This window comes from Miniopterus schreibersii (assembly GCF_964146895.1).
Source record: "Miniopterus schreibersii genome assembly, chromosome: 6".
NCBI lineage: Eukaryota > Metazoa > Chordata > Mammalia > Chiroptera > Miniopteridae > Miniopterus > Miniopterus schreibersii.
The window spans coordinates 70359596-70387466 of NC_138107.1; the positions used below are offsets into that span (position 1 = coordinate 70359596).

At 36.7% G+C, this 27871-nt stretch overlaps 1 long non-coding RNA gene across 2 annotated transcripts in view; it reads left to right on the forward strand.

The window, feature by feature from the left end:
• Positions 1-27871, forward strand: part of LOC308558449 — a 137016-nt gene that overhangs the window by 42570 nt on the left and 66575 nt on the right. Inside the window, exon 4 of one of the 2 annotated variants that reach the window (XR_013999000.1) lies at positions 8405-8565. The exons of the other annotated variant lie outside the window; for it this stretch is intronic. This is a non-coding gene — a long non-coding RNA (uncharacterized lncRNA). The remainder of the gene's footprint in view (positions 1-8404; positions 8566-27871) is intronic. 2 annotated transcript variants of the gene reach the window in all.

Here is a 27871-nt window from a genome sequence, read left to right on the forward strand (position 1 = left end):
GAAAACTGACCAATTAAATGAGGATTGAGGAATAACCATCAGCTTAAGCAGTGTGAAGGGTTTTGGTGCTCTTGACCCAAGCAGCTTCTGCGGAGAGGTGCGGGAGGGGGGCTTCCTCGAAATAAGATTAAGAGAATGGGAGGGGTGATTTGGAAGCAGTAAGTATAAAAACACTCAGGAGAATTTTGTGACAGAGAGAAGAGAAATAAGGCAGTAGCTGGAGAGGTAAGAGCTATTAAGAGAGAGCTTTGAAAGACGAAAGGACTAGCATGTTTGTTTTTGAATAATTGTGAGGATGATAGGAAAAATGGGCAGTGCAGGAGACAGAGAAGAGACTTGGGTGAGAAGGGGTAAGGGCTGGGCACAAGTGGAAGGGTCGGAGACAGCTCATCTCTTGTAATGGGACTGATGGCAGAGAACAGAGGAAGAATTGAGGTTTAAAAAGAAAGAAACAATCCTTTAAGAGAGAGAGTGGGAGAATATATACAGGGTGTCCCCCCAAAATGTATACACACTTTAACAGCTGATAGCTCAATTTTGAAAATGAAATGTATTTTAATAAACACTGCCTTTATAATTATTCAAAGTGTGTGTATACATTTTTGGGGGGACACCGTATATGTTAAGGAAACATGATGGATTGATTCTGTTGTGGTCAAAGGATTGTTGGAGTCACACATCTTGAAAGAGTAGGATGGAAATAAAGTGTGGTGAATAGCTGTCGTAAATGAATGGCAATTAGTCTGTTTCTAACTGAATTGTATGGCAAAAGAGAATTGAACATTTCTCTGAGATCTAAAAGTCTCATGAGACATTTTTGGGAACCATAGTTTTGTGCCTTTAGAGAGCCATGTATACTTATCCGGGAAGGCCAGATTAACCTTGACATAGACTTCCGCACAGTATGTGGCAAGACTCAATGAATGGTCTTGGCCAGTTGATTTTTGCACTTAAAATATGAGCCAGTGAAGGGAGTGGGACTAGTTGGATAAAATACAGCCCCTAGGGAGAGCTGGAGCAAGAGACCTGTGCATTATGCCTTCCAGACCTGAAACGGGAAGTTGGATTTTAATACTTTGACTTACAAAATTAATACCCTCCAAAGAAAATTCACCTGTTGCCAAATCTAATGCCAGGGTCTGGATGCTCACAGTTCCTTCAAGTCCCTTGTTTGTTTTCATTTCTTTCTTTTTTTCTGGTTCTTTTTCTTCTCCTTCTTGCCAAAGTTTTCTGACCTTTTAGGCGTGAATACTAAAGGGCTTGCAATCTGTCCTCTTGATGAATTGTTTAATCAGCAGGCCATAATGAAGAGAGATTTTTAACATTTTGGTTTAAAACAGATTTCTCCTGGCTATGGATTTCCCTAAATTCTTTGTGTTCATATAAATACAGTGTTTATGTCCTGCAAGCTTGGCCGCTTATTTTGAAATCCAACTTTTCAAAACATTCCTTTTACTTAGGTAAGTCTGAAAAACAACAGTTCTGTCAGAAGAAGTTCTGTTGACCAAGGTGCCAAGAACTTCTTATCCTTGTTCCATATACCTTCATTTTTAGAATCAGATACCCCAAAGCTGCTAAACTTGATCTATCACACAGTCAGATGTCAGTAGTTAGCAAGTGCTGCTGCCACTAATGGCTTTTACACTTGCGTTGTTTCGCAAAGCCTACTTTTAGACCTTGTGAATTAAAGTTTCCATTCAGTATTACCAAAACAAAGAGGTAAGAAATATAGACGTAGTTTTCTCATAAAGGGGATATAAAAATATTCATCACCATGCGCATTTGGGGGACTTGGCTGGTATTAAGAGAAAAAGGATTTTCAGATCACTTTTAAGATTTGGCTGAAAAAACAAGTGAAGGGATTTAGATACAGGAGTCATTGAGATATATTCTATTTAATCCTTATTAGATGTATTTTAAGATAAGCTATTTCCTGGATTTGTTCCATGTTGCTTTGAGTTTTGACTGAGCTCAAGAATAGGCAAATTAAGATGTATTATTATTATTACTACTTTTGATAGGGAATGGCTTTTTCCAATCATGAGCATAATGCATACATGCTCATTGTAAAACATGCTGTAAAACATAAATATCATACATACCTCAAAGCACAAGTTCTTCTCACAGTTCCACTTGCCAGAGAAAACGAAACTTAGCACGTTAATTTGTGTCCTTTCTGGTATATTTCTAAGTGTGTGTGTGTGTGTGTGTGTTTATCTTTAGTTTTTAAAGCAAAATCAGCTCTAAAGTAATTACTTGTTTTTTATTTTGCTAATAAATTATGAGCTTATTTTCATATATATTTACGTCATTTATTTTATTGTGTGAATGAACCAATATTTATTTCATTATTGGGGATTATTTATGTTTCTGATTTTTACTATTACAAATAATGCTGCTACTTATGCCTCTATACAATGGGAAAACATCATTAGTTGGTAATTAGTGCATTTATTTATTAATTCCAAATAAATTCACTAATACATTTAAACATATCTTTATTGATTTCAGAGAGAGGAAGGGAGGGGGAGAGAGAGAGATAGAAACATCAATGATGAGAGAGTCATTGATCGAGCCCGCAACCCGGGCATGTGCCCTGACCGGGAACCGAACCCTGATCTCCTGGATCCTAGGTCGATGCTCAACCGCTGAGCCACGTCTGGCCTGGCCACTAATACATTTAAATTGTCTAAAATAGTACATGACACATAAATGCTTCAAAAAGTTATTATTTATTATTCTCTTTATTTTCTTTGTTACTACTGAATATGTCCTTATGATAGGCTCCTAGAAATGAAATTATTGAGTTGGTAAATGTTACCAAATTGCCCTCCAAAAAGGTTCTCCCAAGTTATTCTCCCTTCACCAGTGATTAATGAATATTTGTTTTCCCACACTCTTTAAATTAAATTTTTCAATAGAAGTATGACATTCATACAGAAAAGTTCATGCACATTATAAGTATTGACTCAAAAAAGTGAACCAGTATGTGTAACTAGATCAAGACAGTACATTTCCATTCTAGAAGTCTCCCTGGAGTCTCCACCCAGTCTTTATTTACTCTTCCCACCCACAGTTTAAGCACTCTCCTGCTTCTATCACCATAGATTACTTTTGTGCTCTTTTATGTTTGGCTTCTTTCACTCAACATTATGTTTGTCTTAGGTGATTATGACCACCCATGTTGTTGCAGATATCAATAGTTCATTTATCTGTATGGCATTCTATTCTAGAAATATATTGTAAATTATCCATTGATGGACACTGTACACATACAGTAAAAGGCATGTAGAAGAATCATAGTCATGTTTTTTGTAACAAACACATAAAACAGTCAAACACATAAACTATATACACACATATTTTTGTTGGACATTTATCTCAGAGTAGAATTGTTAGTTCATAAGGTTGGATGTGATTCAGCTTTAAAAGTTTTCCAAATTGTGCCAAATTATATTACAATGACAGCAATGTAAGCTAGCACAAGTTGTACATACTGGTCAATTCTTGGTATTATTTATTTTAAAATTTTTGGTCATTCCGATGGGTGTATAGTGGTATATCATTATGGTTTTAAATTATATTTTTCTGATAACTAATAAAGTTTAGTTACCTTTTCATATGATTATCAGTTATTGGGGTATCTTCTTTTCTAAAGTATCTTTTTAAGTCTTATGCCAATTTTTAAATTAGGTTGTCTTTTTCTATTATTTTAGTCAGAGTTCTTTCTTTTTCTGGGTATGTGTCCCTTGATATGTGTGTGTGTATATCTGTATATCTTAATATAAAAAGTTGGGGATATTTTTCTCTTAATTATGTCATTAAAAAACAAGTTCTTAGTTTTAATGAATTCTACCTTTTCAACTTTTTCCTCAAAATTGGTGCCTTTTGTGTCTTGCTTAAGAAATCTTGGCCTATGTAGGCTACGAAGGCATCCTCTATGTTTTTACTAGAAACCTTATTGTTTCACCTTTCTTCATCAGGTCTGTAATCCATTATACATTGATTTTATGTGATGTAAAAAAGCAGTCAACTCTCATATTTCCCCTATATAATGGTGGCCAATTGACTGCACCATGTATTGAAAAGTGCTACTATGGTGTCTTTGTTTTAAATCAGATGACCTTAGATGCCTGCTTTTCGGGCCTATCCTGTTTGATTGGTTAACTTATCTACCCTTTTGTGAAAATCACATGCTTGAGAACAAATAGTGCAGGTCCTCTACCACTCATTACCTTCTGACTTCTCTGATTTTTTCTTTTTCCAGGAGTCTTGGATACTTAAATTCTATTTTCCTCAGCAGCTCTGAACTCCAGTTTTTGCCTCATCCTCTCCACAGGAGTGGGAAAAACTCTAGATAGATCAGAACTTTCTGCTTACCTCAGATTTCTGCACTGTGACACCTTCAGGCTGTTTTCACATACATTTTATCAATCTTATGTAGATGTTTTTGGTACAAGAATTGGTCTGATGCAAAATATTCTATATGGTTAGAGTGGAAGATCAGTTTTTCTACGCTTTTATCAGTCTAACATTAGCTACCTTTTTATTATTTGCTAATTTGATGGCCAAAAGAAAATTAGTGTATTGTTTTTATCAGGTATATGCACTTCACTGTGACTCAATCCTTTAAGCCATATTTAATTGGTTCAAGTATGAGTACCTGATTAGAGTTGAGTTAGTGAGTCCTTTCCTGGGATTTTTCGTCTTGGAATCAGAAAGAATTTGAAGCTTTGATTGACATCTGAGCTTTCCACCATGTGGGAAATGTGTTTTGTAGTAAAGATAAATAAAACAACTATGCAGAGAAATGTAATGAAAAGACCCAGAAAGACAGACCTATGTTGGATTTCTTGATTCTGATTTTTCAGTAATCACAGATACATCTGTATTTTTTCCTGTGGGTTCTTTTTACTATTGAAAAATATACATAACATAAAATTTACCATTTTAACCATTTTTAAGTGTATAGCTTATGACATTAAGTATATTCACACTGTTGTGCAATCATCACTACTATCCACCTCCAGAACTTTTTCATCTTCCCAAACTGAAACTCCATACCCATTGAACAATTCCCATTCCCCCTCCCTCCCAACCCCTGGTAACCACCATTCTACTTTCTGTCTGTATGAATTTGACTATTCTAGGTACCTCATATAAGTGGAATCATACGGTATTTATTTGTCTTTCTCTATGTGGCTTATTTTACTTAGCATAATGTCTTAAGGGTTCGTCTGTTTTGTAGCATATGTCAGAACTGCCTTCCTTTTAAGGCTGAGTAATATTCCTTTGTCTGTATATATCAAGTTTTATTTAAGCATTTATCTTATTGATGAACACTTGGGTTGCTCCCACCTTTTGTTTTTTTTTAATATGTTTTTATTGATTTCAGAGAGAGGAAAGGGGAGGGAAAGAGAGATAGAAACATCAATGAGAGAGTCATTGATCAGCTGCCTCCTGCACGCCCCCTACTGGGGATTGATCCCGCAACCCAGGCATGTGCCCTGACCGGGAATTGAACCTCGATCTCTGGCATCATAGGTTGATGCTCAACCACTGAGCCATGCCAGCTGGACTGCTTCCACCTTTTGGCTATTGTAAATAACGCTGCTATGATCATGTGTATATAGACTGGTTTTTACATCTTTTGTTTCCTTGATGCATTTTTTTGTTTTGCTTAAGCAAATTAAGCTTAAAGTGCTACTTGAAAAGAAAAAGGTAAAACTAATATGCACAGATCTATTTCCAGACTCTCTGTTCTATTCCTTTGATCTACCAGCCTTTTTCTGAACAGGTATCACACCGTCTTAATTGTTTTAACTTTAGTACATTCAGAGGTCCAGTAAACAAGTTTTTCCTCATTACTCTTTTACAAAAATGTATTTAGCAACATTTTCAACATTTTTTTCTAGCTGATCAATTGTCAGATTCTAAAAAGAAAACAAGTGGGATTTTGTTTGGTATTGCCCTGCACTTTTAGTTAATTTTGGGAGAATTCACATTAAACCTTTTGTAAAAGAGCCAAATAGGGGTAATATTGGCTCCTTTTTTTCAATGTTCCAGTTCTTTTCCCAGTTTCATGTTGTCTAGAAAAAACTCTATGTTCTCCTCTACTCACAGACCACGTATTCACCTCCAAAAATGTGGGGGTTTTCCCACACAAAGCAATTCTGTGACACCAGTTGGGTATCCTGCAATTCAGTTTAATTCTGATACTGACCAGAGTCAGTGCAGATCCCACAGGTTGAGAGCTTGTTCCCACAAAACTGCCTTTCTCTGCTTCAGACTCCAGTCCCACCAGTGCTTCTGACTGACTGGCTATAAATTAGGATTCTCATGACTTCTTCTTTTGGTTTGGTGATTTCCTAGAACGGCTCATAGAACTCTGGGAAACATTTACTTATGTTTACTGGTCTATTAAAAAGACACAGTAGAGGATACAGATGAAAAGCCAGATGAAGAGATAGACAGGGTGCGGTTCAGAAGAGTCCCAAGTCTAGGAGTTTCTGTCCCCATGGGGCAGGGTGTGCCACACTCCCAGTGTGTGGCTGTGTTCACCATCCTGGAAACTCTCCCAACCTGTACTTTTGGGATTTTTATGGAGGCTTCATCATGTAGGCTCTCTCCCCTTCTGGAAGATGGGGTGAGATGGTGCTGAAAGTACCAAGCTTCTAATCATGGTTTGGTCTTTCTGGTGACCAGTCCCCATCCTGGAGCTATCTGGGAGCCCACCAAGAGTTGCTTCATTGGAACAAAAGAGACTCACTCCTATCACCCAGGAAATTCCAGGGGATTTAGAAGCTATGTGTCAGGAAAAAGAGGCAGAAACCAGTATATATTTTTCTCTATTCACAGGTGTATATCTTTCTTTATATTACTGATCTAATTTGTTCTTAATTTCTTTTTAAAACAACTTGAATGATATGTGGCATGTATTTTTCTTTAAAGTCTGTATTTTGAGATCTATCTGTCCATACAGATATCCCCTCATTCTTTTTATTTGTTATAGGGAATTCCTGTTGATGGGCCCTTAGGGTATTATCATTTTTCAATATTACAACAAAATTATCATTAAACTCTTGAAACATACTTTTTGTTCACACTTCTCTAAGAAGATACCAAAAAAGCAGATTGCTGGGTTTAGGGATACGCACATTTGAATTTTAAAACTATTATCAAATTATCTTCAGAAAGGCAGTACCAATTTACATTTTCATTTTCTCCTATTAATTTCCTATTTTTGAAATAATTTGTATAAAGTTCTTTGACATCCAACGTTTATTTTTGTGCATGTATTAAGGCTACTATATAACTTTCTTTTTCCCATTTGTATTACAATGTCTGTGAATTACCTAATCATTTTTTTCATTGGGCTAAGGGAGGCTATCTCCACCATTCCTGCCACCCACATGGTTGGCATAGATAGTTCCGTCCTTTCCTCACTGGGCTCAGATTTCCTCTACCTTATCTAACAATTTATCTTTTAGTCATGGCTCTGTTTGTATATATTCTGTTCTGACCACTTGACCACTTCTTTGCTAATATCCCATTATTTTATTTACTGTGGGTTTTTAAAATAATATATATTTTTAAAAAGCAATGCTCACTTTTAAAATATATTTTATGTTTACATGAAGTTTAAAATCAACTTGTCAATTGTCATTTTTAATCTTATTGAGCATGCATTGCATTTATAGATTAAATTGGAGATAATTTATGTCTTTATAATAGACCTTTTATCCAGGATCATGGTAACTCCATTTATTCAGGTCTTTTTGTGTGTAATTCATGAATGTATTATAATTCTTTTTTTAAAAAAAAATATGTTTTACCTTGTTCATGTTAAGCTTATTTTCAGTTATTGAAATTATTTTTGCTAGTATGAATGGAAATATTCTAGCTATTCCTGTAGCCAGTTATTTTTGGTATAAAAAGAAAAATGTTAACTGTTAAAAATATTTATCTTTAAGATGAATAGCTTACTGAAATGAAATTTTTATTTGATTTTCATGAATTTCCTTGATGTATTATCATGTCTGCAAAAGTGACTTGTCTCTTTTCAATACTTAATCTTTTAATGCCGTCTTTTTGCATTAGCCAGAATCCCCTGTATAATGTTGAATCATCATATTGATAATATACATCTGTATCTTTTTCCTGTCTTTAATGGAGATGCCTTTAATGCTTTACCCTTAACATGGTAATTTTTATTGGTTGTTGATAATTCTTATTCTGTACACATGGACAAATGTGTAAATGAGCAATACTTATAATGGTTGATAGTGTAGCTTTAAAAATTTAGAGGACAAGAGGAAAACTCCCAGGGAAATTCAGTGTTTTTGTCTGAAAAGTTCGATGGCCTCTTTGAGTGATGGGGACATTCTCTTTTGTTCTCCAAAAGCAAAGTCATACAGACTGACCTGGAATCACTGAGGCTGGTGGCTGTGTCAGTGTTGAAAGCCTGACACCAGCAATGGATGTTAATATATTGAAAGCCAAGCACATTTTGAAAGAGTGTGGAAGGCCCTTGAAGTTGTGGACGCTGAGAATACTCTAAGGCAAGTGAGCAAAACCCCCAAAGGAAAAAGAAATGACTTTTTTTTTCACATATTATATCAAAGACCAGTTTTGCTGCTCTCAAGCAAGACAAAATGATTATAGGTGACTGACTGCTGCAGAGATGTTGTGAGTGTGTGAGTGGAGTGTGTGTTGTGTGTGAGTGTGTGTGTGTGTGTGTGTGTGTGTGTAAGCAAGTAAGACCTTTCTCTTTCCAAGAGGAAAGATGTTTCTATATTCACCTAACATGAGACTTCTGATTTCCTCAACTTGCAGTCCCACTGGGGAGGTTCTCTTGCTCCATGTGTCCCCAGACACAGGAGAGGCCTGAGGAGAGTGACGCAGGCAGAGGCCTGCGGACTGTTCCTACGCCCCCAGTGCCTGCCTTCTGGGATCTGGCCTGGTGTGTGGTTGCTGTTTATACCTGCTGAAGTACTTTCTGTGTTTGAGTTGGCGCTGCCAGCTTACATGCTAGAGCCTCAAGCTGTTCACGAGGTCTGTCCCAGAGCTTTGAAACCTGTGAGCTGGCGGCTGGGGCGAGAGAATGTCTCTCTCAGTTTTTGGGTGAACTCCATGTTTTTTCCAAGAGGTTAGATCACTGTCCACAGTCCAGGCTTGCTAGACAGAATGTAACAGTTACTGTTTGAGACATCCTGAACTTCTAAAGGCAAAAGGCAGAGGGGGAGGGAGGGGAAAAGCCCAAGGTCAATTTAACAGCTTGAAAATCAACATTTTTTGTGTCTGGTAAACAAAGATTTTTACTGAACTGGAAAGCTTTATCACCAAGGAGGGAAAACATATCACTCCTTGTTATGGCAAGAAGATATGTTGTTACAAACGTCCCAGGTCCATCCCAAGTCATGTTGGAGACCAGACCAGATTAATCAGTGGTTGTGGCTGGGGTATTAGGAGTGATGTAATTTTGGTAGAAATTTACCTGGCCAACTCTCTGATCGTTTAATCAGGCCATAAAGATTTTTAGAAGACTTTACTATTTCATAAGTGGCCAAATTTGGAAAACTCTGACACCTGCTTGTCCCTTGAACTTGCCCACAGTTCTGTGTTCTTTCTTCCTATTGCCCTTTTTTGGTCATATTAGGAATATTGCTGACTGATTTTTGCCTAAGATTTCTCTCCCCTCATCTCTTTCTATGGCAATTCTGGTTATATAAGCTTGAATGTAGCTAGAATTATATATTTTACTTTTGTTGGTTTATGTGTATGAATGAGCATGATATAGCCATGTGAACGATATCATATCTAAGAAACTAGTAAATTATTTAAAGTTTCACACCAAATATGACAATGTCCCAATGAAAAAGCAGACACGTAGAAGAATTAAGTCTAAAGCTGGATATGACTACATTCCAAGTTTCATAGCGACTTTGTTTACAGGAAAACCTAACAGGGCCCTTCTACATCCTGCCCCTTTACCCCCAATCAAGCACAGTCTTTGTTCTTATAAATATGTTAAGAATTTCATCTGTAGTGTTTGTTTATGAGGAATATAAAAATGCCTTTGAATGGGGTAAGTGCCAGTCTTATTTCACCAAGCCAAGGGGGAAAAAAATCCCTGCTCTTGGGTTTCCATCTACAGAAATGCTAGTAAGAAATGAATAGCCTCTCCTAGACTCTTCAAGGTAGTATATTTATTCTTGGGCCAAACTTAGTGGTTGTCCACTTTATGGTGGCAGTCTCTTTCTTCCTCCCTCATACATACCTCATCCCCTCTCCCGACTCATGCTGTTTGCCTGATAAGACTGAAGAATGTATCAACTGAACATTTAATTTGACCTTGTCTGGAAGCAATTAGAAGCAATGCCATTAAAGACTGTTGTCAATTTTAATGCGATATAGCTGTTCCAACATATGGGTAGCTTTGCTTGTCATTCAAGAGATTTATTGATGCAATGTGTATTTCCTGGTCCTTTCATGAAAAAATGTTTATACCTGTGGGCATGTCCAGATGGCAGTGAATGACTTGCATTCATGAGAACAGCATTCGGCAGTTCACGGTTGCCAAGGTAAGCAGCAAAGGCATGCCCTCCTGCCACTCCATTGCCTTGTAAAGAAACAGTCTCTAAGGTAACAGACTAGCACCCTTGAGGCCAGAGATCCCTAGTGTTTTAGGTTTGGTAGGAAGGACGAAGAGGGAGAAGAGCAGAGAGACAACATGAGATAATACCAAAAAAAGCACTTTTTTGCTGTTGTTCTGGCAATTTAAAAAGGGGGAATGAGTTTCAGGGGAGAAGAGGCTGTTCAGAATTTTCCACTTGGGTCTCAATAGAAATTTAATGAAGACCTGCCCTATGCACTGTGAGTGCAATGCCCCTTTCACAGGTTAATTTCAGGGACATAGGCGACTAGTGGTCCAAGGCATGACCAAAGACACAGGCTCTGGGCTGTGGCAGGCTATGAGGGTTGGGGTGGTGAATAGGCAGGCGCTCTGATTCTCTTGGAATTTGTGACATTTTTAGGATTGATTTTTTTTCTATACTGTATCCCCTTAGTGCTATCATTGGAATGGTAAAAAGTCACCTGAACAAGTATTCTCAAGGAGGTATTATTGGCCCAGACTAACAATCTTGATGGGAAGGATTTTTCCATTGGATCACCTCCAAGTGCAGAAAAATCTCAGGTGACAGCTTCTAGCTCTTGCAGCCAGCTAGGTAGTGTAGATTGTGAACCTAGTAGGTAATAGTGGAATATTATGTCCTTTATAGAATTTGGTATATTGTTACTACTTAATACATGATATATTAGGGGCTGGGGGAAGAGGAGGTTGGATGGGAAGAATAGTTTTAGAATTAGAAAGGTTCTCAAATTAAAAGAGCAGAGTGGTTTCTGATAACGGAGGTGTGCATTTTCTTAATTTTGGTGGGGTTGGAGAAGGAGTCTGGATTACAGAAGGGTAATAGTTGCTTTTGCAAGCTATTTTCTTGTTAATATTGTTCAGATATTATTGAAATGGCATGAAAGGGAAGACAGGGACTGGAATATATGTTACTTTCATTATCCAAACAAACTATAATGAACATACCTGGTTGGATTGGCATAATGTCAAGCCCATTCTTACCATGTGTGAGTGAACTAGGACAGACTAACAAAGAGTTGGTCTGGGTTGGAAGAACTACTTGTTCAAGTTCTTTCCCTTTGGCTTACTATCAAACCAAACAGCATATTTGATATTTAACAGAGGAGGGCATAAGTGAATAGACTGGCTCTTTGACACTCCCTGATGTGATGTGGTAGAGGGTCAATGGAGAGGTCATTGCAGCCTTGACAGGGATCCACTAGGTTATAAGGGCAATGAAACGGTCCCTTTTCATTAACTGCTTTGAATAGGGTTAATGTGGACTCCTACCTTTTGTATCAACAGTCTGGGAGGAGGACCCATTAGTACTCATAGAGTCTATTGCCATGTAAGGGATTCTTGCTGTACACCAGTTGACATCACAGTGGTCTCCTTCTCGCTGTGTCATCTAGCCCCATTTAGAGTTTTTTGTTTTTGTTTTTATCTGCTTAGAACAATGTGACAAAGGTCATATAAAACTTCTATATTCTCCTCATCTCTGTTTTTTTATTTAGATCCTTAAGGGGAGACAAAGTTGTATATTGCTAAGGTTCTGGGTGCTTTTCCAATTATGGTCTTCTGTAAAAATGAAGAGGCTGTTCCATCATCATTATCATTATTATTATTGTTAGTATGTTTTAAAAAGAGACTTGTGTCCATGGTGTTTTTGTTAATAACAGTCAATTACTAGTACTAAAATGACATTTATTGCCATTATTTTGAATTACTCCTTTGTAGTAGATATTTTCATAATTTAAACTAGGGTTAATATTGTACACTGATTAGCAAAATTGTTTTAGGAACTCTTGAAAAAACTGAGCAGTTTCTTTAGCTTCCAGGAAAATTCAATGCTACATTTTTTAAATCCCATTTGAGAGATTGTCCGCTTGGAAAATACTTACCCAATTGCTAAGATGAAATCTATTATGAGACCAGTGTTTTTACATGTAGCAAAAAACATATGTAATGTTGAACGTGATTCAAAAGTCCATCATTTTGCTGGTGTTTCATACCACAAGGAAGAGCCCTAGATAAACATGTATGACCCAAAATGAATCATGGAAGACTACAGTAAAATCTGACAGCCCAAAGGGAGTAAAGACTTCCAAGTGGAGAAAAAGGATTTGAACAGTTAAGTTCCTGATGTCCAACTTCTGTTCTGTAAAGGAGGTTTACACATCTAAGGAAGCCATGTAATCATTGGCTAAACATAAAACATTTGTCTAGTCTCTTGACAATTAAAATAATTTAGTGTTGAAAAGCCCTTACAAAAGAGAGTCTGTTATGCTCATCAATAACACCCTCAGAGGCTGCGTCTACACAATGTAAACAATGGGATGAAACAAAAAGGTTACTTCCAAATAGCTAAAATACATGCTTTATACCCCAGGTTTTCATCATCACATGTACTATCATTTACATTTTTAGTGTGGTAAAATACATATAATTATAAAATTTACTATTGTTATCATTTTAAATGTATAGTTTGATAATGTTACATACAATCATATTATCTCTAGGACTTTTTTAATATCCCATACTAAAATTCTATACCCATTGAACAATAACTACCCATTCTCTCCTCCCTGTAGACTCTGGTAAGCACTGTTCTACTTTCTTTATCTATGTATTTTACTATTCTAGGTACCTCATATAAGTGGAATCATACAATAATTGTCCTTTTGTGTCTGGCTTATTTCACTTAGCATAAAGTCTTTTAGGTTCATCCATGTTGTAACATACCAAAAGCTATAATGAAGTTCTCTGAATTCTGCAAAGTTAAAGGATCTTTATACCAAGAAAACTCTTATGGAAGACATGAATATTTGATTGATAATAAAAATAGTTTATGTATTCTGTTTTTGCAAAAAAAGCAAGGACTCAAATTATGTTTCAAGAATGATGCTACACTCCTTCCCTTCACTTCAGTCAAAAGATCAAGGAAATTCACAAATTCAAATTGAACACTATTCAAAATAGTGTGCTGTGTTTTCTATTCTTCTTTGGCTTTCAGTTTACTTAATAGTCATTGCCAGGATATACCACTGTCTTAGCAGCTTGCCTTCTCTATTTAAAAAATGCTTTTAAAAGAGTATTTTTGTTTGATTTAATTTAAACCAAGATATTTATTAAGATCATGAACTCAAGGCTGTGCTACACTGAGGTCCTTGCTCTTGAAGTAATTAAAAATTTTGAGAAGAAACAAAATGCAGTCATGAAACTGTTAATAAAACATGAGAGAAGAGAATTCAGTGGCAGTGTTGTGGTTTTGTTAGTAAATTGCCTGGAATCCAGGACCTTGAGTCTGGTTTAGGCCGTTTGTATCTAGTTGTGAAACTGTGGGCAAGTCACCATTGTGACCTTCTTGTCCGCACTGTAAAATGAGGAAGTTATATTGGATGAGCATAAAAGACCCTCTTGGCATTTGAGCCAGAAGACTCACGATTTCAGGAAAGAAGTGGGATGTAAACTGGGACTTCTGGCTAATTCATACCACAAGGAGAAACAGGAATTAAATCTAAAATTTTAAAAATTAAAAAAACCAAACACTTTGCCTTTGACATACAGGAAATAACACAATAATCAAAGTAATGGGGTTGCCCAATGAAATCTGGATTTGATTATTAGTTCTCAGTATATCCTTTTAATTGGTTCACATAAAACTTTCTGTGGGAAAATGGTCTTAGTTCCATGTTGCTTGATAATAATCAAAGATGTGCAAGTTTGTTGGTGAAAATAACCTCATGTAAAATGAGTTAAGTTCAGGATCCTTATGTATTATTAGGGCCTTCCTCTCCTTTTTTTAGCATCTCATTTAGTTTTATCCTTTTGTGTCAGACTAAGAAGAACCAGCTCACACTAGCTGGTCTGGTCTTATGGGATTCTGGCTGGATTAGAAGGAAGTATTTTAGGACACTTACAGACCAATTTAGACAACTCAGGAGCTTCAGATAAACATTCTAATTTTTAATATTTATCTCAGTTGCTTCTCAAGTGTGGAACCACCTGAAATCAAGCCAGTGAAGGAAATAAACTTACAAGTCCAGGAAATCCAGAGAGTCCCAAACAAGATGAACCCAAAGAGGCCCACACCAAGACACATCATAATTAAAATGCAAAAAGTTAAAGACAAAGAGAAACTTAAAAGCAGCAAGAGAAGAGCAGTTAGTTACCTATAAGGGAACTCCCATAACACTGTCAGCTGATTCTCAACAGAAACTTTGCAGGCCTGAAGGGAGTGGTAAGAAATATTCAAAGTGATGAAAAGCATGGAACTACAACCAAGATTGCTCTACCCAGCAAAGCTATCATTTAGAACCAAAGGGCAGATAAAGAGCTTCCCAGACAAGAAAAAGTTAAAGGACTTTATCACCACCAAACCAATACTACATGAAATGTTAAAAGGGTCTTCTTCAAGAAGAAAAAAGAAAAGAAATGAATAATAAAATGACAATAAATACGTATCTATCAACAATTCAATCTAAAAAACAAAATAAATGAACAAGCAGAACAGAAGCAGACTCATAGATACAGAGAACATTTTGACAGTTGTCAGATGCAAGGGGGTTGGGGAGATGGGTGAGAAAGGTGAAGGGATTAGGAAGTACAAATTGGTAGTTACAAAATAGTCATGGGGATGTAAAGTACAGCATAGGGAATATAGTCAATAATATTCTAATTATTATGCACATGGAAGCAAATAAGGTCCTAGTAGTATTATGAAAATAGTTTTTACCTCACGGGACCTCTGAAGGGGTCTCAGGGACCCTTAACTGTTGCGACTTCACTTTGAGAGACACCCTTCTCTACGCTCAAGGGCCCACTGAGCAAGTAGCTGTCAAACTAGGCAGATCATGTAATGGCCTACAACAGACACAAACAATAAATCACAGATTAAAAAGAATGATTAAATGAATGTAATCGAAAACAAAAAAAAATGGTTCTTAAGGGCAACATTTTCAACTATGTGCCTTGCTTTACTCATTTGTGGTAGGAATGGTACTGAGGAATAAATAATGAGGCACAGTACAGGGTTGCTGTGAGTTTCCCGTGAGGTGATAGATGTTAAACATTTAGAAACTTGCCTGGCATAAAGTGGAAGCTCAATTAATGATCACAGTTGCCTTAAAAATTTTTATCTTTATTGTTGAAAGTATTATAGATGTCCCCTTTTATCCCCATTGACCCCCTCTAGCCTGCACCACCATCCCCAAGGCTTTCACCACACTATTGTCTGCATCCACGGGTTATGCATATATGCATGGGTTATGCATGTTCTTTGGTTAATCGCTTCCCGGCCCTTCTCCCCTCTTCCCTCTGAAATCTCTCAGTCTGTTCCATGCTTCTATGTCTCTGGATCTATTTTGTTCATCAGTTTATTTTGTTCATTAGATTCCACATATGAGTGAGATCATGTGATACTTGTCTTTCTCTGACTGGCTTATTTCACTTAGCATGATACTCTGTAGGTCCTTCCATACTGTCTCAAAGGGAAAGAGATTCTTCTTTTTTATAGCTGCATAGTATTCCATTGTAAATTCAACCTGTGGAAGTGAAGGAAAGAAGGCACCATGAGCAAAGGCTCAGAGGCAAATGGGGCAGGATGTATTCTGAGAATTGCATATAAGCTACACTAGGGTAGGTGTATTGAATTAGGAAAGAAGCGAAGGTCAGGTTGGGGAGGTTTTTTCAGGACAGGTCAGATGGTTTAGATATTCTTCCCCATGGAATAGGGAAACCACTGAAATTTGGAAGGAGGAAGTGGCTGGATTAGATCAGTGCTTGATTGGAATCAAATTCTACCTTGTTATATTTCCCTAATTGATTTGCCTAGCTAGTTCGTTCTTTTTAGGTGTGAGGGAGAGAGAAACTTTAAGGCACTGTCTGTATTCCCAATCAGGTGTGAAGTTAAAATTAGCACTGTTATTTCTGTTTTGCTTCTGGGCAAACTGAAGGCCATGAACTAACATAGTTATTGACACTCATACCCTCCTTTGGTAGTACAGTCACACCAGGGCCCCAGAGACCCACTCCTGTGTTTAGCTGGTTGATGGATTTAAAACCTCTGTCCAGTGATCCAGGGGTGGAGTATGGTTTTTAAAGGAAGTGAGGTTTGACAAGGACAAGGACAGAAAGAGCTCCTAGAAAAATAAATAATTTGTATTCAGGATGTATTTAAAAATCCTCCTGGTAGGATGAGAAGATCAATCTAGCATTGCCAGTGCTTTATTGCAGATCTTTTAGCCAGACCCCAAATAGCAATCTGCCCTAACCATAATTCCTGCGTTCATTTACTTGTGCATTGCTTTTTATTGCTCGTGGTCAGCTTTTAGCCTTTGAAACTCTGTGGTATGCGAATGGCTCTAATACTTCAGTTTTTTTTATAAGTCATAATTTAACTTTATTTTGAAAGCCTTCCAGTGGCCCAAGGATTTGCATCTTTATTACCTCAAAAGGATGCTGTGAGGCTAAAATGAGATAATATATGTAAAACTATGTAAAACTGGTTTTAGTTTTTCTATAGAGGGAGGTAGTGTATGTGTCTTCTGTCTTTAGTAGTTTGGGGCTTGAAAGAAAAGCAGATTCTATCTACACAATAAGATTTTTAATTGGTTTAGAAGCCCAAGCTGTAGCAGAATTCCATGGAACACACTGAGAGGCTTTTTTTTTTTTTTTAATCATGGTAATAGGTTATGGTTGAAAGAAGCATAGCAGTGGCTATAGACAGGAATGTTTTATGTCCTTGCAGAAAGAATGGAGGAAAGGGAGGGAGGGAGAGAGGGAGGGAGGGAGGGAGGGAGGGAAGAGAAAGGAATCGTTTTTATAAATCTTTCTATCTTTCAATTGGTAGAATTGGAAATTTAAAACTGGAGGGTTTTTGTTTGTTTCAGCAATGACTAGAGTGCCCTTGAGGGGTGTCTTCAGCCTTACTGTGAGGGATGCGCTAAAAGCAACATTTCAGATACATACATGGGGAAGGAATTCTATAACTGTGGCAGCTTGGAAAACATAGCTGCAGCTCTCACATTGCTGTGAGCATAGTTAAGGCCATTGGGTGCTAACCTGAGAATGCAATTAGTAAGACAGTAAGGCAAGAAGATGTAAATTATTCTAGTTATATACCAGTGTTTTTATTCTCTTTAAAAAAATGACTTGTATTCTTCTCTGATGATGAATACAACATATGTCTTCTTTAGAACTTTATAAACACATGAAAGTATAAAGAAGGAAATGAAAATTACTCACAACTTCCTTACCAGGCAAAGATAATTATTTTGACATTTGCATATATGTATCTTCTTTTAAATTTTTCTATTCCATATGTATTTTTCTTGTTAGCAAAGTTATCTTGTTAGATAATGCCATACATATATTTTTGTAGAATGATATTTCCCCTAGTTATAATGTAAGTATGTTCCCACATCATTAAATAGTGTTTGAAAACATTTCAATGACTATCTCATGTTTCATTTTATGGATAATGTGTGAGGTAATATGTGTAGGAGTTAAGAAGATAGATTCTGGAGTCAGACAGCCTGGGTTTGAATCCCAGCTCTGCTGCTTGCCAGCTGGGTGCCTTTGGGCAAGTTACTTAACCTCTCAGTATCTCAGTTTCCTCACCTCTAAAATGAGATAAAATAATCATATGACATTTATAGGGTTGTTTTAAGGAATTACATGGGTTAATCTGTATTCATCAAAACATTTAGAACAATTCCTGGCACAAATTATTAGTATCATTATAATAATAAAGCAAGCCATCACAAATTATTATTATGAATTACTATTAATTAGCAAGTCATTAAGTAATAATAAAGTAAGTAATTATTATTATAGCATGATTATTAATATAATGTTAGATGGGCTATTTCTCATGTTTGTCATTAAAAATTAAGCCATGATGAACATTCTTGGATCTGAGTCTTTTTTCTGTCTGATCATTTCCTTAGGATAATTTCCTTAGAAATGGAATTACAAAGCCCAAAGCATTAAATATATGACTGAATTGCATTCCAGAAAGATTGCAAGAGTTTACCTTCCCACTTCCAACTTACGAGTGTGTCTACTATAGCACACTGATGACAGTATTGAGAATTTCTAGTTAAAATAAATAATTTTATATTAATAATATCTTAATTTAAATGTGTATTGCTTTGATTACTACTTTAGAAATTATTTTTAAAAAGGCTTTTATTATATACTTTTCCCCTGTAAATTGTCTATTCATTTCCTTATCCCCATTTGTTTATAGAAATTCTTGACCTATTAATATTTCAACTTGTTATCTGTCATATTTTTGGCAACTGTTTTACATTTTTGGGGGGGTGCTTTTTATGATCCATACAGTTTTTATTTTTTAAAGGCAACTTTATTGACTTTTATCTTTGTTTTTCTGTGTGTGTGTTTTCTGTTTTGTTTTTGGCCTTAGCTTTTATGCTTAGTAAATCTAAAAATCACAAGATCTTCATGCCCATCTTTTCTTCTGTGTCTTAAAAAACAACATTAAACTCATAAGTATATTGACTGTGATTTGAGGTAAGAATTAATGTTATGTAGTTTCCAAAATAACTAACCATTTTTCACATAATTATTTATTGAGTAAACATTCCTTTCCTAATAGACTTAGAAAGTATCCCTATAATATGCTAAGTATATTATAATATACCCAATGTAATTACTGAGCTATGTATTAGGTCTATTTCTGGCATGTTTATTTTTGCTCCTATACTATACTATTTTAATAGTGCGACTGTATATAGTACATTTGAATATCTATAGGTACAAGTCAGGTACTTCTCCTTTGTATCACCAACTGCAATTGTGAAGTCCCCAGACCTGTTTCCAAACTTCTTTTCCTATACCTGCCTCTACCATATGTACTGGGAAATCTAAATCTCAGTTTTCTAGCATCCTTTGCACCTGTATCTGTCTAGTTATGTGCCCAAGTTCAAACTAATGAGCTATGAGCAAAGGTCTGTAAGGAATTTTCTAGAACATCATAGTTCTGTTTTGCTCTAGCTCCCAGTGGTGGAGAACTCAGAATCCTATTGCCATTCTTTCTCCTAATAGAGCTGTAACAAGTATGAGACATTTTTAGGCACCGTTTCCCATGGCAGTGTTTCCCGCATGTTTTTTAGAGATTAACAGATCCTGCATGAAGAAAGGAATCTACGACATCTGTAAGTGGCATCGTGTAGCCTTAGAGAGACATCTTGCACGCTGGCTTATGTAAGCATTTGAATATAAATGTTTTGACGTTGTTTAATCCAGTATTCTCAAAACCGATACAAGCCTACAAAGTCATTTCCTTCTTTTCTTTTTTTGAGGAACACCAAATTGGGTGCAGCGTTTTAAGGAAGCCTGCCTGCTACAGGGATTGTAAACTCTTTTACTTTCACTGGATAAATGACTAAAAATGTAGACTGTGTCCATTTGTTTCAAGTTATACCTCTCAATAATTACAGAAGACGTGCTCTTTAGTTTAGTTTTTATCCAACTGAAATGACTGGTTGAGAATCAAACACACTTATGAAATGGCTTATATTTATTTTAGTTCTCTAACAATTTATGACACCATATTAGTTGTTGCACATGTATAGTACCTACAAACAATACATGAGTAAAGCTACAGGTGGTTTCATGTTTTGATGAAACTTAGAGAGACACGGCCCAAGTATCCATGTCCTCATGTTTTTGGATCTCTTTTCTCTTTTACTCTGGTTTTCATTCTGCTTCTCTACTCCTTGCCAGTCCATATTGGATTAGTCACTAGTGCCAAATTCTCAGTCTCTATTGTCACTCTTTGGCAGTCACTAGTGCCAAATTCTCAGTCTGTATGTCTGCAACAGTAATTGTCAGTTGGATAATTCATATTTATTGTGAAACGCAGTTTATGAATGATATTCTTTGTTCTTAAAATGTGTTTTCTCTACTAATTACATAGAGACAGTGAGGAGAGTAATTTGCTTGCTATGTGAAAATAGTTTCAGCAAAAAGTGCTTCCTATAAAATGCCGAGGTATGGTTTGCACCGAACTTCCATGACTCTAATACCGGCTCAGCTAGCTGGAGGGCTCCCCAGAAGACTCTCCTTCATCGCCCCAAAGGCCCTGCTTCTACAAAGTAGCTTTCAGTCTCCTTTATATCCCATTCTTTTTTACTGCAATAATTAGAGATGAATAAATCTACTTAACTGTGATGGGATACTTAAAATGCTAAAAGTCCAGATTTTAGAGAATCGAGTTTTATGGTATATACCTTCTCAGTTACATAATGAGCCACTTAGTGATTCCTGGTGATGTCAAGATAAGGGCCTGAGAGAACACAGATCAAATGGCCGTGAGAGACAGAAATTGGCCAGCCTTGCCATAGGAACTAACTGGCAACGTTTGGAGCATAGATACTATTGCCTTTAGTTTCAAATAGTTGAGTGAGAATTATTATTTGTTAGATTTCAAAGGAAGTATCATTTAATGTAGTCAGCCATTGATGGGACCAGGCCAAAGATTTATTGCAAGGGGTTTGCAACAGTACACACATTATTTGTGGGCTGAATGAAGTAGATGATTTACAGATTAGATGCTATAAGAATACAGTGGTTAGAAAGATAGACAAAATCCCTGCTAACATTCTAGTGGGGAAGATAGGTAACAAATGAATAAACAATAGATGTAGCACATAAGGATAAAATTGCTATGCAGAGGATTGAAATAAGGTAAAGTGATAGAGAGTGACTGGAAGGCTGTTTAAATTGGGTGATCAGGGAGTGCCTCTCTGACGTGATATCACTTAAACCAAGATCTGGTGACTAAAAAGGAGACAGTCATGTGTGGATCTAGAGGAAGAGTGTGCCAGGTGGCAAACAGCAAGGGCAGTGGTCCTGTGAAGGCCAGAAACTTGAGGATCAGACAGAAGCAGAAAAGTTAGGTGGGGACAGAGCACGAGGGCCATGTAGGCTTAGGCAAGAAGTTGGTATTTAATTCTTGGTTTGGTGAGAAAGCATTGGCAAGCTTAAATAAATTTGTTTTATGACCTGATCAGATCCAGGTTTGAAAGCGGTCACTCCTGCTGTGTGCTTTGTAGAGGGATAAGATTGGAATGAGAAGATCCTTTAGAAGTCTAGTCGTAAGGTAATATGTGTGGAGTAAGAACAACATCTACAACAATAACCATAGTTAACTTTCGTTCTATACTATCATATACAGGCACCATGCTGGGCATCACTTACATATCTAATTTAGTCATTACAGACTATTTTCAAATGAATGAGGGGCTGTTGTGAACAAAAATGTATAAATTAGGTTTAAAATTCTCCTAATTACAGTAGTTTCTGTCACCTATATAAAAAAAATAATCAAAATTATAGTTATACATGGAAATGTTTGAGTAATTTCTTGACTTTAAAGTGGCCATTATGTTTAAGCAGCAGGGAGTGACTGTGTTAGGTTGAGAAGACTATTTGGTCCAGCTCAGGGCATCCCTGGAGTGGCTTCCAGGAGCATTACACCAAAATATGGAAATAAGGAGGAGCCCGAAGGAACTGAGTTTAGCAGAAAGAAGTAATGGAGACAGGACCAGCTGTAGATGCTTCCACCTCAACAAAGAGATTGCAACCTGTAAAATTCAAAATTTGTAGTGTAGCAAAAATGCCATTCCAACGCAGGCAAGCACCAACCTCTGGGGTTCAAGGGCCCAGTCACAGAAGAAGAGCTGGGGACATGATTTTGGAAGCTTTTTGCAGTAGCCAAACCCTGAGTCAAGTGCAATTTGAGTTGTTAACTGTGGACGGTGGTTTGGCTTACTGTGAAGGGAATTGGAGTTAGATTTTTATTTTTTTTTAAATTTTTTTTATATATCTTTATTGATTTCAGAGAGAGGGCAGCAGAGGGAGAGAGAGATAGAAATACCAATGATGAGAGAGTCATTGGGGATCGAGCCCACAACCCAGGCGTGTGCCCTGACCGGGAATCGAACCTCGATCTCCTGGATCCTAGGTCGATGCTCAACCGCTGAGCCACGCCCAGCCGGGCTGGAGTTAGATTTTTAACTCTAGGAGGCAAGATTATAGTGGAAGTGAAGAAAGAGCCCCTCATCAACCATCTCTGGTATACCCTTCAGAGTGGCCATTGGATAGGGCACAGAAGGAAGTCCAGAGTGGGAGAAATTGGAGCACAAAGGTCTGGAAAGTTGACTGGGCTCCCTAAGATAGAGCTGAGAGTTTACCTCCCCAAAGTTGACCCAGTGCCTCAGGCTTCATGATTCTTTGGCTTTGGTCACCAGATGTAGAGTATGAAGGTATCTGGAACTCAAGTACACTTAGGAGGGAAGAATATCCCCTTCTGACACATTCTGTTGGTTCTGGGGGTTTGGGTTGGCATGATTGATGTGTTGGAGCCAGCTTATACCTGTGTTCAGTGACATCATCAAGTCAGTACCTTGAAATTGACCATGATGAAAGAATTTACACCATAGAAATTGGCAAAGATTGTAATCAGCCTCTTCCTTGACCTCAAGAGCTGGTTTACCAGCATACCACTGGGTTGGCACATTTAGCAGGTGAGTGGATACAATACTGCAATGACATGTAATTCCAGAAGATCTAATATTGTGAGGAAATTGCTCCCAGGAATTTTGTAACAGCAGTCTTAATGATTTTGCAGATGGTTGACATAGCTAGCACTGTGCTGTGGAACTGATAACTCTAGTTTACCTTGAAAATATATCAGAAATCTCTTATATCACTTTCCTTAAAATAAGCAGTGGTGAAAATTTGTTTCAGGAATAAGAATCAGTAATGCAGTCTTGAATGGAACTGTGTGGGGTCACTACAGTGCGCATCTGCAGCCACACAGTATTTTTAGATTAATAGAAAATCTGACTTTCTTTTCAAATTCAAAATTACAAATTGATGTTATTATGGTTCTTGCTTATAAACTTTGAAATCATGTTTAACAAAAGACATAAGGAACTGTATTACTCTGCAGTTGAATATTTCTACAACAATTTAAAAGTGGTTTGCTGCCTGGCCTCTATCTACTTCAAGTAAAAGTTTAAGGCAAACCAGTTACCTGGGCATTAAAGCATTGTGAAGCCCATCGTGACAGGTAGAATTTCCCAGAATGGTCTTCCACTTAGTGTTAGTCTGATCTGAGATTAATATTGAAACATAGCTCCAAGAAGCAATGTTGAAATACTTTTTTGAGTTCAGGTATTTACAGGTTTCCTCACCTCCTCTGAAGTATTTAAAACAAACTGCTCAATTATAAAACTCTTCCTCTGACTGGATTTCCATAGAGTGTGGTCAGCTTTCTGGGAAAATTAAATTGAGTTCAAGAATTTTGAAATCTGAACTTCAAACTTGCTGGATTTCCATTTGGTTTCAGATTTTCTTTCAAATGTTTTATTGCACATTGATTCAGCAGTTCATGAAATCAAAATATCATAATAAGGGTAACAGGTATACTAAGTAAAGTACACCCATCTGGAACTCATTTTATTTTAAAGGAGCATACCTTCGTCGACATTTAACTAAGTATAAAAGCACTCCAATGTAGTTAAAGTTTTGGAAAATCTTTTGCTTGAATTATAATTCTTAATTATTTGGGTTTTTCTATTTTTTTTCTCCAAAATATGTAAAAAAATTCTTCTTGATAACCAGGATTGTTTCTTTGAAATTTAATAGGATTCATGTGTCTCCAGTCACTCATCTAATACTCAGAAAATGCTTTCTCTTTTCCCTCCTCTCTATACCCTTCCTTTCAGCCTTTTTAAATGCGTGCTACTGAATGCACACATTCTCAAAGCCAAGGCAAGCCCCTGTCCCACACCCTCTTGCCCTTGATATTGATACCACAGCAAGCTTCCCTCCACCCAGATTCCTCTTTCACCACAGTAACCATGAGAGTTTAACATCCGTCTTTACCTTCCTCTCTTTCTTTGGTCTTCAAACCAGGTATGAGCTATAAATTGAGGTAGAATGTACAGCTGGGTCAACAAAGGGTGGGGAGAAAAATGAAATGGGTTTCCTATCGTTTTTCACTAAGTTTGAAAAACAGAGTTGGCAAAGAGGAAAAAAATAAAACAGGAAGCAGGATTGCACATATAAATTAAATATTTTCGCCCCAACCCTCTTTAGATAGCCCAAGGGTATTAGGAGTGTGTGTGTTTTGGATGGGCTCAGCAAGCATTCCAACAGTAAATGGCTTCCTGTTCAGCGTGTTCGAAGTCAGGCTGTCTTTTGGGGTTGGTTAAAAATATGTGTGAAATATGTACTTTTATTTCAAGCCAAGTCAAATGTTTTCAATCATCCCCCCTTACTTGCTTCTCCTCTCTTCCCATCCTGTCATTTCTTGCCTCCAGACAGTAAAATATACCCCCAAATCTGTTTCTTTTCCCAAAAGGAAGTTTAGTGATTAATTATGAGTTACATGTAAACATATATTATTGCCCTCGAAGGTATTCACCAAGAACCTGGCCAGTGTCACCCAGGCTGGCATTTTGGAGTGTTAAATCTTGATGAGCAGAAGTTAGAAGAGCATGCAAAGAAACCAAATATTTGGCTCAGGCCCAACAGGGAACCAATGGATAATTGAGGGTGAGAAATGGTCTATAACTTTTCACCCCAGTGGCGATGAACCTATAATTCCCAAATTGTTTGTGTAATTTTCTATTTCTACCACATCAGTGACAAATATTATTTTGTACTGCATGTTCCTTGTGGATTTTTTTTTTTTTTCATCAGCAAGGTCCAATTAGGATGCCTGAAAGGAAAATAACATACCTGGGGCCATCGTACCTAGCAAGAAATGCCACAGATGTACCCAGGAGGAAAAATATAGACTTCTGGTGGAAGCCACAGAGTCCCTTATGCAAAATGTTACTCTGATGTTGATCGACTTTAAAAATATATGTCATATGATCTAATTAGAGAAAACTCTCAGATATTCAAATTTGACATCAAGCTCTCGAGGAACCTTTTATATTTGGCATGGATTACTGAGCTGCAAATACTCTGTACAGAAGGCTCAGGCAGAGGCCTTGTTTCCCTATGCCCTCATTTGACTGAGCCTGTTTAAATGCAGGGGTGTTCTTAGAAACTATATTTACTAGTGGTATTAGGTGTCAGAATTAACTTTTTACATATTTTAAAATTTATTTAGTGTACTAGGTAATTTTAAAAAAACTCCTATGTGAATTACAAGGCTTGTGTGAGGGGAAAAAAGCCAGCCTTTCCAAATGAATCTCTTAGAAAAATTTATCAAAGAATGTCTCTTGACATGTGATTTCAGGTTTTTGGTGTTTGCTGTTTTCAAACTCAGCAAATACTTATAAAACTGTTGACTATGCAAAGCTCAACACTAGGTGCTGTTTACAGGATGTTAATGACTTGGAAGTAATTCACCTTTACAAAGTCTAACGCCCTTTTATTATAAAGACTCTCAGAAAACTAAGAATATAAGGGACTACTTCAACATGGTGAAGGGTATTTATAAACAAAAAACCTATACTCAAAAAACATTATACTCAATGGTGAGAGAATAAAAACTTTCCCCACAAAATCAGGAGTAGAACAAGGATCCCCACTTTCACCACTGCTGTTCATCATTGTTCTGGAAATTCTCGCCAAAGCAATTGGACAAGAAAAAGAAATAAAAAGACTCAAATTGGAAAAGAAGTAAAATTGTCTCTATTCACAGGTGACATGATCCTATATAGAGGAGATCCTAAAGAATCCACAAGAAAACTGTTAGAGCTAATAAACCAGTTCAGCAAAGTTGCAGTTGCTCTATATTTTATAGTTTAGCATGTTAGTGTCCTCACTAAATAAGTCTAATGGTTTGTCCTCAGAGCAACATTTAATGTTTTAAAATGTGAGTATGGAAGGTCTTTTATTGTATGGTCAATATTAATTTTATTTACTGCCCCCCATATTCAGCTTAATGTGTAAAATTCTCATGAGATTGTTTTGGCAGTAGATCAAATTTTGGTTAAATTCTAAATACTTACAAAACTAGTAGTACATCAAATCTCATTACACCATGAAAAAGATTTATTATTAGGTTATCTCCTGAGAGCAGATGACACTGGTTAGAAAAAACAGAGGAAGAGGGGGGATTACTTGTAAAGTGGAGTTTAGAGGGAGGGACAGGGACATGAGAGAGACTTATTTACTTTTTCTTTTTTTTCCTTTTTTTCTTTGTATTGAATTTATTGGGGTTACACTGGTTAACAAAATTATACAGGTCTCAGGTGCACGATTCCACAGTGCATCATCTGTACGCTATATTGTGTGTTCACCACCCCACGTCAAGTGTCCATCCATCAACATTTATCTCCCCTATACCCTACTCTTTCTCCCCCGCCCCCAGCAATCACCACACTGTTGTACATGTCCATGAGTTTTTTTCTGACTCTTTTTTACTGCCTCAACCCCTCCACCCACCCTCACCCAACTGTCAGCCTGCTCTCAACAAGTCTGGAGAGAGACTTACTTAAAGGAAAATGAAGAAAGAAGGAGCAAAAAAGTCAACTTTGCTGTATATTATAGTAGCCATGAGCCACATCTGTTTAAATTTAAATTAATTAAAATTAAATGAAATTAAAAACCAAGTTCCTTAGTTTCACTAGCCACAGTTCAAGTGTTTGGTTACCAGATGTGGCTAGTGACTACCATATTGGACAGTGTGGAGATAGAACATTTTTATCATTGCAGAAAATCTACTGACTAGTGCTGCTATTTTTAATTTTGTTCTTATTTCACTGAATAATATATAATGAATATATTTTCTTTTCAAAATGATTTCAAATTCAAATTTTAGTGATTGGTAATATTTGATTATATTAATAGACCGTGATTTTTAAAAATCAGTTATTACAGAAATAGCTTTTTACTATTATAAACGAGTACAAGAAAAAACTTGTAGCAGAATTTTTACATTCATCTTTATTTATTTAGAATAATTTTTTAGAAATAAAATGCTTGGGTCAAATGTTATAAACATTTTTAAGGTTTTGATATGTTTGGACAAATTTCTCTCCAGAAAGCTTTGCTGTTTACATACCATAAGCATAAGTGACAAGAGAGTCATTTAATTTTGAAAGAAAAACAACTAACTCTAAGAGCAAAATCAAAACAGAGCAGCAGAATAGCTGCCTCTGTGAAAAGTAGAACTGCAACTTTGGGTATGAATAGCTGTGAGGATCTAAGCTAGTTCACAACATCAAAAAGTAATAATTAGTA